Genomic DNA, 11,309 nt, shown 5'->3' with positions numbered 1-11,309 from the left:
AAAGCATACAAGATGGCGACCTAGCCATGAGGTGTATTGACAGAATCTCTTCCCAAGAGCCTGAGGCTTCAGCCTGTTCCCCCTCCCAATATAGGTCTCCCTAGGTAATGTTCATTCTTCAGGGTCCATTGATGAATCCTTGGGAGTCTGTGCTCCATTAACCATGCGTCTGCCCAGCTCCTATTTTAGCAACAGTTCCTTACCCTTGTTGTGTTTTCCCACCACAGGCCTCCTCATGTTGGTTCAGTTCTCCCAATGCCCCTCCAGTCATCTCGAATCAAGTCTTCCTTCAAATTTTCACACATCTGAGCATTTGTATAGCGAAAGGACAACTTATTATTTCACATGCAGTCGGTGGGAAAAGCATTTACTGATATAAATTGGCGATTGGGTTGGGTTTTCATAGGCCCCAAGGGTCAGCCCTGAATGAGCAGCCAGTCACCCTGTGCTATCCGTACCTATGAACAATGATTGTTTTATATGGTGAGAGGCAACACTGTGCTCTTCAGCCTCACCCTTGACTTTAAAAAATAAAATAAAATTTATTCCGAGATCAATGCAGATTGATCGGTCTCCCAACCACCTTCCTATTACTTATCCACTCCTCCAATCTCTTCCACACATTTATGTCTATTCATTTGCATTTGTGACACACTGCAATTAGTCAGAGTCATCTGTGTGACATAGCTAAAGATGGTGGTGGCCCCTCTTCCCAGAATCTATTAAGGGCCAATAGTTCAGAGGTAAATGTTTGTTCTAGGGTCTGAAACCAGTAGTCTGAAACCAACTATTCGTTCCAGGCCCTGGAACAAACAGTAAAGAATAATGCATCGTAAGTCCCTCCCCTTTTCTTGACTGATGGCTGATAGAACCAGTTTGATGTAGGCCCAGAACAGGTAACTACAATTGTGAGTTATAAAACAAAACATTATAAATAAACAACAAACACACTTACCCTTGTGCCCACGCCCCCAACCTCAAAAAGATCCTGGAATATCATAACTTTCTTGGAGTCTAATTTTGTGTCTCATATATTAGTTGAGCCTAGGGGTCCCTGGACCCCTTCAACTTAGTTACCAAACCATTTTGTGGAGGCTTTGTAATGTCCTCTGTTTGCTCCTCATGCCAGTACCACACACAGCACAGCCACTAACCACGATGAAACTTAATGTTCAACCCTCGATGATGGAAACATATTCATGATTTATATGTATCTCCATTAAATGAAGCACTCGCCAGCCTCCCTGGAAAGGCCAGAAGGACAAAGCCCTTAGAGAGAAAGGTTTCCTTCTCTGATGGTCTCTCTCCACCCCCACAGTCATTTAGATCTTCGTGGTCTCCACACTATCCAGAAGCATCCCATGGGTGACCTCAGCGGGTGATCTGTAATACATTTTATTTTTGTTTCTCTCATTTTAATTATTTTAATTTCAATTCAACATTGTGCCTTCCCTGACAGAAACCCTGGAACCCAACACCTCTCTGTCAGGGCTCTTCTAGAAAACCACCGTCTTGAGCTGTGGTGTGTAGCTTGGTAGTAGACTGTTTGCCAAGCAGGCATGAGGTCCTGGTCCTATGCTAGCACTGGGCTGAGGGAAAGACCATCAATAGTCATCCAATTCGTGATCACTGTCCAGGGTGAGGCCTCAGCGAATTAGAGGTGACCCAGTAAGTGACACAGTGACAAACAGGATGAAGGCACACAACAAGAAACGGTATGGTGTTCAGACCTGAGGATGCTCCCCTGTCTACCTTGGCGGCCCTGGGCTGATTCTACCCGTTCTACCTCTCTGAGCTGCATTCCCCTTGTCTAGAAACTAGAGATGATGACTTTACTCCTTGGTTTTTGTTTTTGTTTAGTGGATAGATAAAAGATGTATGAAATGCATTTAATTTTGGGTCTGGGGCCAAGTTATATATAAAAGGAAAATCATAGAGCATGCACCAGAGCCTTAGCCCAATAAATAAATAAACAAACAAATAAATAAACAAATAAATAAATTCACGACTGTCAAGTCATACCTGGGTTTTTATTTCGCACAAGTACTTGTTAACTAGCACCACAATCCTGGCCAAATTGTGTAACCTGTGAACCCGTTCTTTTTGTTTTTTTTTTTTTTTTCTTTTCCCACCAAATGGAAAAGAGTCTGTTAAGCCCAAGTTGTATAGCAAACAATTGAAGTTGTCTATCTAATAGACAGCCGTATATTTATTCATATAGCTCAGCAAACAAGGAGGGAGGCACAAACAGTTCAGAAGACGTTAGACCCAGAGATCAAACCCAAGAGCGGTTCTCCTTAGTCACTTCTCCCACAGAAATAAATATATACGTTTGCACATCAGTGGGGAAATGCATTGTAACAGGCCACACAGGCTTGAGGCTAAACAGAACAGGTAGATTTTTAGGAAAGCAGAACTCAAATGGGTCCTATTGGTTGAGAGAAGAACCAGAGACCTTGACCTCCACGGGAGCACCAGGAAGCAGATGGTTGCAGGTAGCGAGTGCGGGAGGGAGGGAGGAAGGAGCTGGGAGACGAAGGCGGGGCCATTTCACACAGGCTGTCTTGGGTAGTTACAGAATTTAGGGCTTTGGTTTCTATTGCAATATAAGCATCCCTGATGATCCCTCCATTAGCTGCCTACATTTTAGTTGCCCTATTTGTGAAAACTGTGTTTATGTGGCAGCTGCTACAACGAAGCTTTGGTTTTGTGATTACTCCTCTTGCGAACAGCTGTCTGTGCCTCGCGAACCCTGTTTACCTAATTGGCTGAGGCTGGTATGCAGACAAATGGGCTTTGATATGATAAATGGGCCATGAAAGGGAAAAGAAAAGACGTTCAGAGCTCATTTCCATTCCATCCTGGAATAAAGCGTAAAAGGTCCCCAGCTGTGAAAACCCCAGCAGATTAGAAGCAGGTTTCTTATGATTGTCAGCCCTGCTGGGGGATAATCCTGCCAGCCCCAGTGCTAGCTACTGGAAAATTTTATATTGCTCTTTCTCTTAGGACACACACTTTCTAAACCTTTCCCCGGAAACTCGGGAAGGCGGAGAGGCTAGGGTGCAGTTAAACAGTCATTTTAGAAGAACTGTTTTAATAATCTGTCACGGGCTGCATGGCTGAAACTTCTTCAGGTCGAGTTGCTACCTGAGCACGGGGGCAGCTTGGGGCTTGACCATATGGTATGTCCGTGGTCCGTGTAGCATCCGTCCAAGGTGTGTGGTCATCCTGTCTCGATCTCCGTCCTGCGCCCCTCCCATTCCCTCCCCCTCTGCTCCTGTTCTGAAGCTGCCCTGAGTGGTTCCATTAGGGATGCAGCTGCAACTCCCTAGAGGTTGAAAGTCTCGGTTTCTCAACCGGGAGAACTGAGGCAGTTTGTCTTTTAGGGCAAGAGATTTATTAGCCGAGTTGTTGGGGATGCCCTCTAGGATTGTAGAAACGGGTTCCTTTTCTTTCGATTTAAAGAATAAGAAGGCAAGACAAACAAGGTCTCAGCACTCAGAATTTTATTGAATGCAGGCTGACGCGCGCGCGCGCGCGCGCACACACACACACACACACACACACACACACACACACACACACACGAGCAAAGTATGCCAAGAGGCAGAGTTCTTAAAGTGAAAAGGGGAATCCAAGCCTAGAATCCAAGTTCGTCTGGAAACACAGAGCTTTGAACAGCCTAGGGATGTATAACGCTGCCCACAGTGCGCTGGGCTCTCCCAACCATCGATCATAAGTTAAGAGAATCCCTCACAGACATGGCCACAGCTGCTCCCACGGTGGAGGGCAGATTGTAGAAACTTTGAGGGAGGAGGCATGACTGGTGGAGGTGAGACACTGGGGAAGGGTCTCTGAGGAGTGCTTTCTGGGTCCACTTCCTGCCCAAGCTCCCAGCTTCCAGATCATCTGAGGTGTGACAAACCCAGATCCCCAGCCGCCATGTCTTCACCATTGTGATGCACTGTATCCTTCTAATTGTGAGACAGTAAAGCTCCCATAATTTGGCTTCTGTCAGATACTTCATCCCAGCAAAGAGGAAATGAACAAAGCAACAGTGACTGTCTATCACCATCCATCTTTAGCCTTTTTTACGAATATGCTGGAATAATTCCCTGGGGTGGAAATTCACTAGTTCCCCTCTGGTTGCTGGCAAGGGTCCCTATCAGTTACTATAGGCATTCCATTAACAGTATGATTTCTTTCGTTGTTGTTGTTGTTTAAAGATTTAGTTAGTTTAATGTATGTGAGTGCTCTGTCTGTCTGTCTGTCTGTCTGTATATATACCTACATGCCAGGAAAGAGCATCAGATCCCTGTATAGGAGGGTTGTGAGCCATCATGTGGTTGCTGGGGATTGAACTCAGGACCTCTGGAAGTGCTTTTAATGTATGAACTATCTCTCCAGACTTCTTGTTTTCTTTAAGCCAGCAGGACATTCGGACTACTTGCAAAGGCCAGTGTGAGTAGGTCAGACACATCTTAAACAATGTCCCTTTCGATTAAAGTCCCCTGACCAATAATAAGCTAACATCGCATGTTCAAACAGAGATTCTTAGGAAGGCACAGGTAGACACTATTGGGGTACAAGGATCTTTGGCATCTACCCCGAGAAGGGACTCTTTATATGGTCTCTAAGTGTTACCGTATTATAGCATCAGCTGTAGTCCAGGATCCTGAGTCTGAGATTTGTTATGGAGAGTGTAGTGATCAGTCCTCGTGGCTCTTGGGTTTGACCCATGCTCAAGGGCAAGACACCACACAGCTGTGTGCCTAACAGTGTCAACCCTCTCAGCATGGGTGTCATCAGAACACGTAGCTATGAGTTCATAAGTGAATAAGAAGTTGGTTTTGCCTGTGGCACTCCCATTCTGGAACCTCTGATCATCTATCCTGCACTTTATCTTTCATGTGATCGGATTTCTGGCTTCCCATTGCCAATCCATTCCTGAGACAATTAGTGTTATAATGGGGGGTCTCTCTGTGGACGCTTTTGGAAAGCGAGCTAATAGTATCACACCTGTCCAAAGTGTGCCCATTGAGGCTGCAGGATCCTGGCAGGACCCCCTGTCCTCTTCTGAGTACAATGAGAGAAGACCCTGATTTTGCAGGTGTTGGGGAATGGGGACAATGGCCAGAGCCACCTCTTCTCTCTCATCCACGCACACCTGTTTCACATAGAGGACGACACACCGAGAAGGTTTCATTTCTCTTGCTTTTCAATGATGCCTCCTTTCTTTTCCATACTAGATTTCAAGTCAAAGGCAAAGAAGCCTTCAGGAGTGTTTGCGATTTTTTCTATTATGTTTGAATCTCTGATTCCATTTAAAGGTCATTCGCCTAAGGGAGAGAAATCTATTTCACACTCTCTTGAAACTAGGAAAATAGTCTTTTATCATATTAATGGACTTATAGATTAAGTTTAAAGGAAAAATGACCTCACTGCTTCCTAATTCTTTAATACATTGTATGGGCTTCTAACATTTTTTTTTAAGATAGTCTGTGATATCATTACAATTTTATTTGATTTTCAATATTAGGTCTGAAATCATATATATTAATTCACATATTACAATTAAGGTTTTCCAGATAAAGCAATATTACAGATCTTTCTAGGAAACTTGGAAGACCTAGGATCATTAAAGTAGAAAACAGAAATAATTCTAAGTATTTATCACATAGAAATACTTATTCTATATTTTCCTATAATTTGTGAATGGCTCATTTAAACTTAAACATAGGTTAAAAAATATTTCCCTACATATAAGGTGAAATGTGCCAAAATATATACAATGTTGCATCTAGTTTTAATACTAAGAGTTTATATATCATACATTTTTCTCCAGGCCAACTTTTTTTTTAATGTGTTTGAAATTGTCAGATGAAAATTACATTTTTGATAGGTGGAAGTCTTGAGATACTCTTTTTCTTTTTCTAATTATTTACTTTTGATAATCACATACATGTACAGAATCTATTGTGAGCAAACACACCATGACTTTCTCTTGTCTCTGTTCCATTCCTGTGTCTCTTTTTCTCAGGCCCCTCCCCACCTACCCCAAGGAAGGTAGCCATAGTTGTGGTGTGTGTGTGTGTGTGTGTGTGTGTGTGTGTGTGTGTGTGATATTGTAATGGTTATGCCTAGAAGGCAGCAGAGCTTGTAAAATCTCATTGATTTTGATAAAACCTGAGCTTAAAAGGAAAGATGATAGGTAGATGAATTTCAGCTTTACACATTAGAAAATGTGCTGTCCAGGAGTGTTGGCTAAAGTAAATTTGTGAATCTAATTGTTCCTCGTTTCTTCTCTGCTCACATGGAAACAGATGCTGCAAAGAGTCCTGCAGCAGATCGAGCTAAGGTTGGTGTAACCCCACCCTTCCCCAACCTCTTTACTATCAGGGAGATGCAAACCAAAACTATACCAAGAGTCCATCTTACCCCGGTAGGAATTGTCATCACCCAGAAAACATGGGATGATAAATGCTGGTGAGGACACGGGCCCAGCAAACTTGATTTCCTACTGGTAGAGATGGAAACTGGTCTGGCCACTATAGAAATGGATATGGATGTTTATAAAAAAAATTAAAAATAGAACTGCTGTATGAACTAGTTATACCTTTTCAGGGCATGTGGCTTGAAATATCCAAGCCAGCACAGACACAGACACAGACACACACACACACACACACACACACACACACACACACACACACACACACACACACGTACCCCTGTGAGTTCTGTTCTTGGAATTCATCCTGAACCATCTCCACAGCTACCACCCATCTCTAAAGACGCCATTGTCTTCGTGCAGAACAACACAGTGCTTTTACTGACGTCTTAAGCTTCTGGACAGCTCAATTTGTTTCTTCCCTCAGTGGCGGAAGGGAGCCTCTAGCATTTGAATCGCCACAGTCTTCTACCTCAGGGCCTTTGCAGTGCTGTTGTCACAGACTGAAATTCCTTTCCCCAACTCCTTCACCTCCCTGAGATTTCACATGTGCAGGGACACCTCTACTGTCTCCAGCTCGGTTGCTATTATTTCTTCTGTCCACAAATCTTCATTGTTTGCGATGGGGACTTTTAATTGAACTTGGTACAACCTCGAGTTGCTTGAAAGGAGGGGACCTCAACTGATAAAGTGTCTCTATGGAATCCAGCTGTAGGACATTTTCTTAATTAGGGGCTCATGGGCATGGGCCCAGCCCATGGTGGGTGGTGCCATCCCTGGACCAGGCTGAACAAGCAAGGAGGGTGTGGTGAGCCAATAAGCAGGACCCCCTCTTTGGCCTCTGTATCAGTACCTGTTGAAGATTCCTGCCCTGCTTGAGTTCCTGTCCTGATTGCCTTCAATGATGAACAGTGACCTGGAAGTGTAAGTCAAATAAACCATTCCCTCCCAAACTTGCTTTCTTGGTCATGGTATTTCATTGCAGGAATAGAAAGAACACTGACTAAAGCAACTGCCCGTGTCAAAGCAGAGCATCTGATCTCCCCCTAGTCTGTACTCGCTATGAGCAGGTTATAGAGAGGGACGGCGCCTTCTTCACCACCGAATCTGGGACAGAACATGAAACTCTTAACTGTGTACTTCTGTTATTAGATTTATTTTTGCCAACAGGAAAAATGGCCACAAATATGGTGGCTTTAAACAATACACCATTATTCTCATATAGTAATGGAGGGTAGATATCCAAAAGGGATCCACTGGGCTAGAAGCGATGTGCATTTGTAGGTGCTAGGGACGGATCCAAAGGAGAGTCTCTTTTTTGCTTTTCTTATGAACATGTCTTACATGTGTCCTTTGAATTGAATCTAGGCAAAGGTAGCAATGAATGTGGCTTAACACAAAACAGTAAACTCGATTAAAGCATTATGCAGGTGTGGTGGTGGTGGCTGTGTGTGGGCACTCGTGCATGCGCTTGCCCATAAATGAGGCAGAGGACATCTTGTAGGAGCTGGTTTTCTTTTTCCACTATGTGGGTCCCAGGACTGAACTCAAATCATCAGGCTGGGTGGGAAGAGTCTTTCCCTGCTGAGCCTTCTCCCCTGCCTGAATTATGTGATCACATTACAAATGTTATAAATATATGTATCTGTTTCCTATCAGTTCTCAAGCCTGGACTTTGTAGATGATGACACTGGTGATGTCAAAACATTAGACACCCCTGCACTGGCTTCCCTTGTCCCTTGGCCTGGGTCACCTTTGTCCATCTTTAAAGTCGGACATGTACCTCTGTGTACCATTTTTCCTATCAACTACTGCCTTTTCTTCATTCTTTTTTTCATTTTTAAGAACCTCTGTGATTATGTTGAGCTCGCCTGGATAATCCAGGCTAATCTTTCTGGTTTGAAGGCAATGGATTAATGTTCTGAATTTCACCTGCCATCCTTACTGTCTCTGGGGCCATGCAATTAAACAGACAAATTCAGGGGATTAGGAAGTGGACATCCTGGGATCCCATTACTCTGCATTAATAAATATTTATGGCGTATTTGAATACAGAAATGGCCAGCTAGCGTGGTCGAAGTCCTTTGTAGGCAAATGCCTGTGGTTACTTCTTTCTTCCCAGGATCTTGTGCCTTCCGCAGTCAGGCCAATCTTTAGGTTCAGTAATTACTCTGATGGGCACTTGCAGCTTCCCAGAGGAGGAGGGAGGACTTGTGGGCAAGGTCCTCCTTTAATCATCAGTCTCCGAAGAGGATCTGGAGACTCTTAAGGTACTGGGTGAAGAGGGTCTTCGGGATCTAATTAAATATCTAATATTCTTCACAAGGCTTGAGATTTATAGTTGAGGCTACCGTAATTGGCACGGTCTCTCCCAGAGTGATGAATGTAAGTATTCTAAATGTGTACACCTCAGGTGATTCCTGCCAAGGTGATTAATTTCTAGGAGATTAATATAGCAAGGCTGAAGGCCATGTTTTGCAATCAAGTAGAGTGTTCGCCTGTATCTCAGCAGCAGAATGGAAAAGTAAAATACGAAGATAGAGATTTCACGAGACCTGGATGAATGCTGGGTCTCAACGATGAGCAGAATGAAGCAGGGTGCTTTTGGGGAAAGCTGCGGGCATCCAGTGTCCTATTTTATAATTTTACGTTTCCCCGGGGACAATGCAACCACAACATTTGGTCCTGCAAGATGTGTTTTTCTTCTCCGACGAGACCCTGAGTTTATCTGTCATATCTTGGGCTATTTTTAGTGATTTCACTTTACGAAAAAAACTTGAGGAGCCTATCTCCTGTCACCACGCTCAAACACAGGGTTGCTATGCAACGGGACCATTTCCCTGGTGGTCCTCACACTCTTTTCTCACAGAGATTCAGTGAACTGGACCTTGGCTGTAAACAGACGATCGAACCAGAGCTGCTCATGCAAGAAAGAGCAATGGCTTTGGAATCTTACCCTCCAGGTTCCTTGTTTCTCTTGCTGTTGGGATTGAAGCCTTGGGCACATTTATCTTCCTGAAATTTGATTTACCGTGTGTAAAACGGGGATGCATTGATGTACATCTCATGAGATAACTGTATGAACAGATATGCTGAGATATGCTGGTCCGTGTACATACTCATGTTCAGTCCTTAAACACAGTGGCTCCATGAAATGGTGTTTTAGGTTTCATTTGCATGGGCTGGGTATTACCCAGTCAATTAGGATATGGGGGGAATTCTTTTAACAGATCCATCTTTCCTTACCTCCTGTGTTTATTGGAATTGGTCACTACGGTACATGCAACAGCAGGATTAACAGTTAATATGTTATAAACACAGTAAACACATAAACACATAAAAAGGTTTCTTGGCTTTGCTCTCTGAACACACTGGAGATGAGATGTCCCAACAAGTACCAACCAGATCCTGGGGACCTCTTTATAGGGCCATTGGAAAGATCTGTAAGTCGTCTAGGCGTGATGGATTCATGTGGTTGCCTGGAAATGCAGATCAACTTCCCATCTGCAGACCTCATCTGTGTGACAGCCTGCAACAGTGACTGCACTTGTTCACAGTTCACGGTGGGTCCACGTGTGGCCATTTGCTTTTTGTATGTTGGAATACTTAATCCTTGCACGTGAGAGGTGCTCCTGTCAGACAGAAGGCCATGCCCAGTCACCGGAGCACAGCCTGCAACTGAGCCAGTGTAATTTGAGTCCACCTTCCTGACCTCCCTTCTATGCCATTCCAAAATATATACATCAGATCGCCCCAGTGAACCATACAATAGATACAACTTTAATTAATTAATTAATTAATTAATTAATTACAATGGAAGTTTTAGCAGGGCACGGAACTGCACGACTATAGTCCTGGCACCTGGGAAAGAGAAGCAGAACCACTGTTGTAAATTGTTGGCAAGCCTGGGCTACAGAGTGAGACACTATCTCAATAAAGTTAAAAAAAAATAGTTTGAAGGGCGCTTTGTACAGTAACCGTTGAATCCTGAGGTTATTATTTGCAAATATAGTTTTGCTCTTTGGCATGGAGATGTGGTCTTACTATGTCACCCTGGCTGTCCTGGAACACATTACGTGGACCAGGCTGGTCTTCCTTCTGAGTGCTGCAATTAAAGGTCTGTGCCACCATGCCTAGTTCTGCAATTATGATTTTGTAGCCTTCAGACCCAGTGTGGTATGTCGTTTTCAAATCCGCATCCACCCTATATGTGGAGCTGTGCCTTTCCCACAGGTGGAGAATCTGAGACCTAGAGAGATGATACAGCTTCTTTGTCACAGAGCCAGAAAGTAGAAGGACTTGGCTTAGTCCTCACATTTCTCATCACTTCTTGTCTCTCTCCCTCTTTCCCTCTCCACCCCTTCCCCTCCAATTGCAGCCCAGGTCCTTACACAGGCTGGGGTAAACCTGCACACCGTCTCCTGGGGATTCAGTGAAGTCTCTGGGTTGGCAGTCAGGCTGGTTGATTGTTCTGAATATGTGGACTGACAACTACAGTGCTCTGGCAGACTCCTAACAAAAGGTTGAGTTCTTTGGAGTTCATAGTAGGTACTGACTCACCCAGAGTAATAATCCTCTCTGTACTCATGTCCTTAGAGGATGAAGAACACACATTAGAATACTCAATGGATTGAAAATCAAGGTTTCGGCCTGTCCCATGGGGAGGTGTAAACCCCCAAAGCCTGTGTCCGAGCTGGGTAGCAGCAGTGGGAACAGCCAGTGCGTCACGTTGTTTTAAGGACATAGTCTGTGTGCTAGTGATGAACTTAGAGTCTTGCGCGACACAGCTCGTGTTCTCTGTGTCACTTTTATGGAAGCAGGTAACTTGCATAACTTCTTGCATTTCCTCTCTCTACCA

The sequence above is a fragment of the Rattus rattus genome, chromosome 17 (genome assembly GCF_011064425.1).
Source record: "Rattus rattus isolate New Zealand chromosome 17, Rrattus_CSIRO_v1, whole genome shotgun sequence".
NCBI lineage: Eukaryota > Metazoa > Chordata > Mammalia > Rodentia > Muridae > Rattus > Rattus rattus.
Note: the sequence above shows the minus strand (reverse complement) of the source record.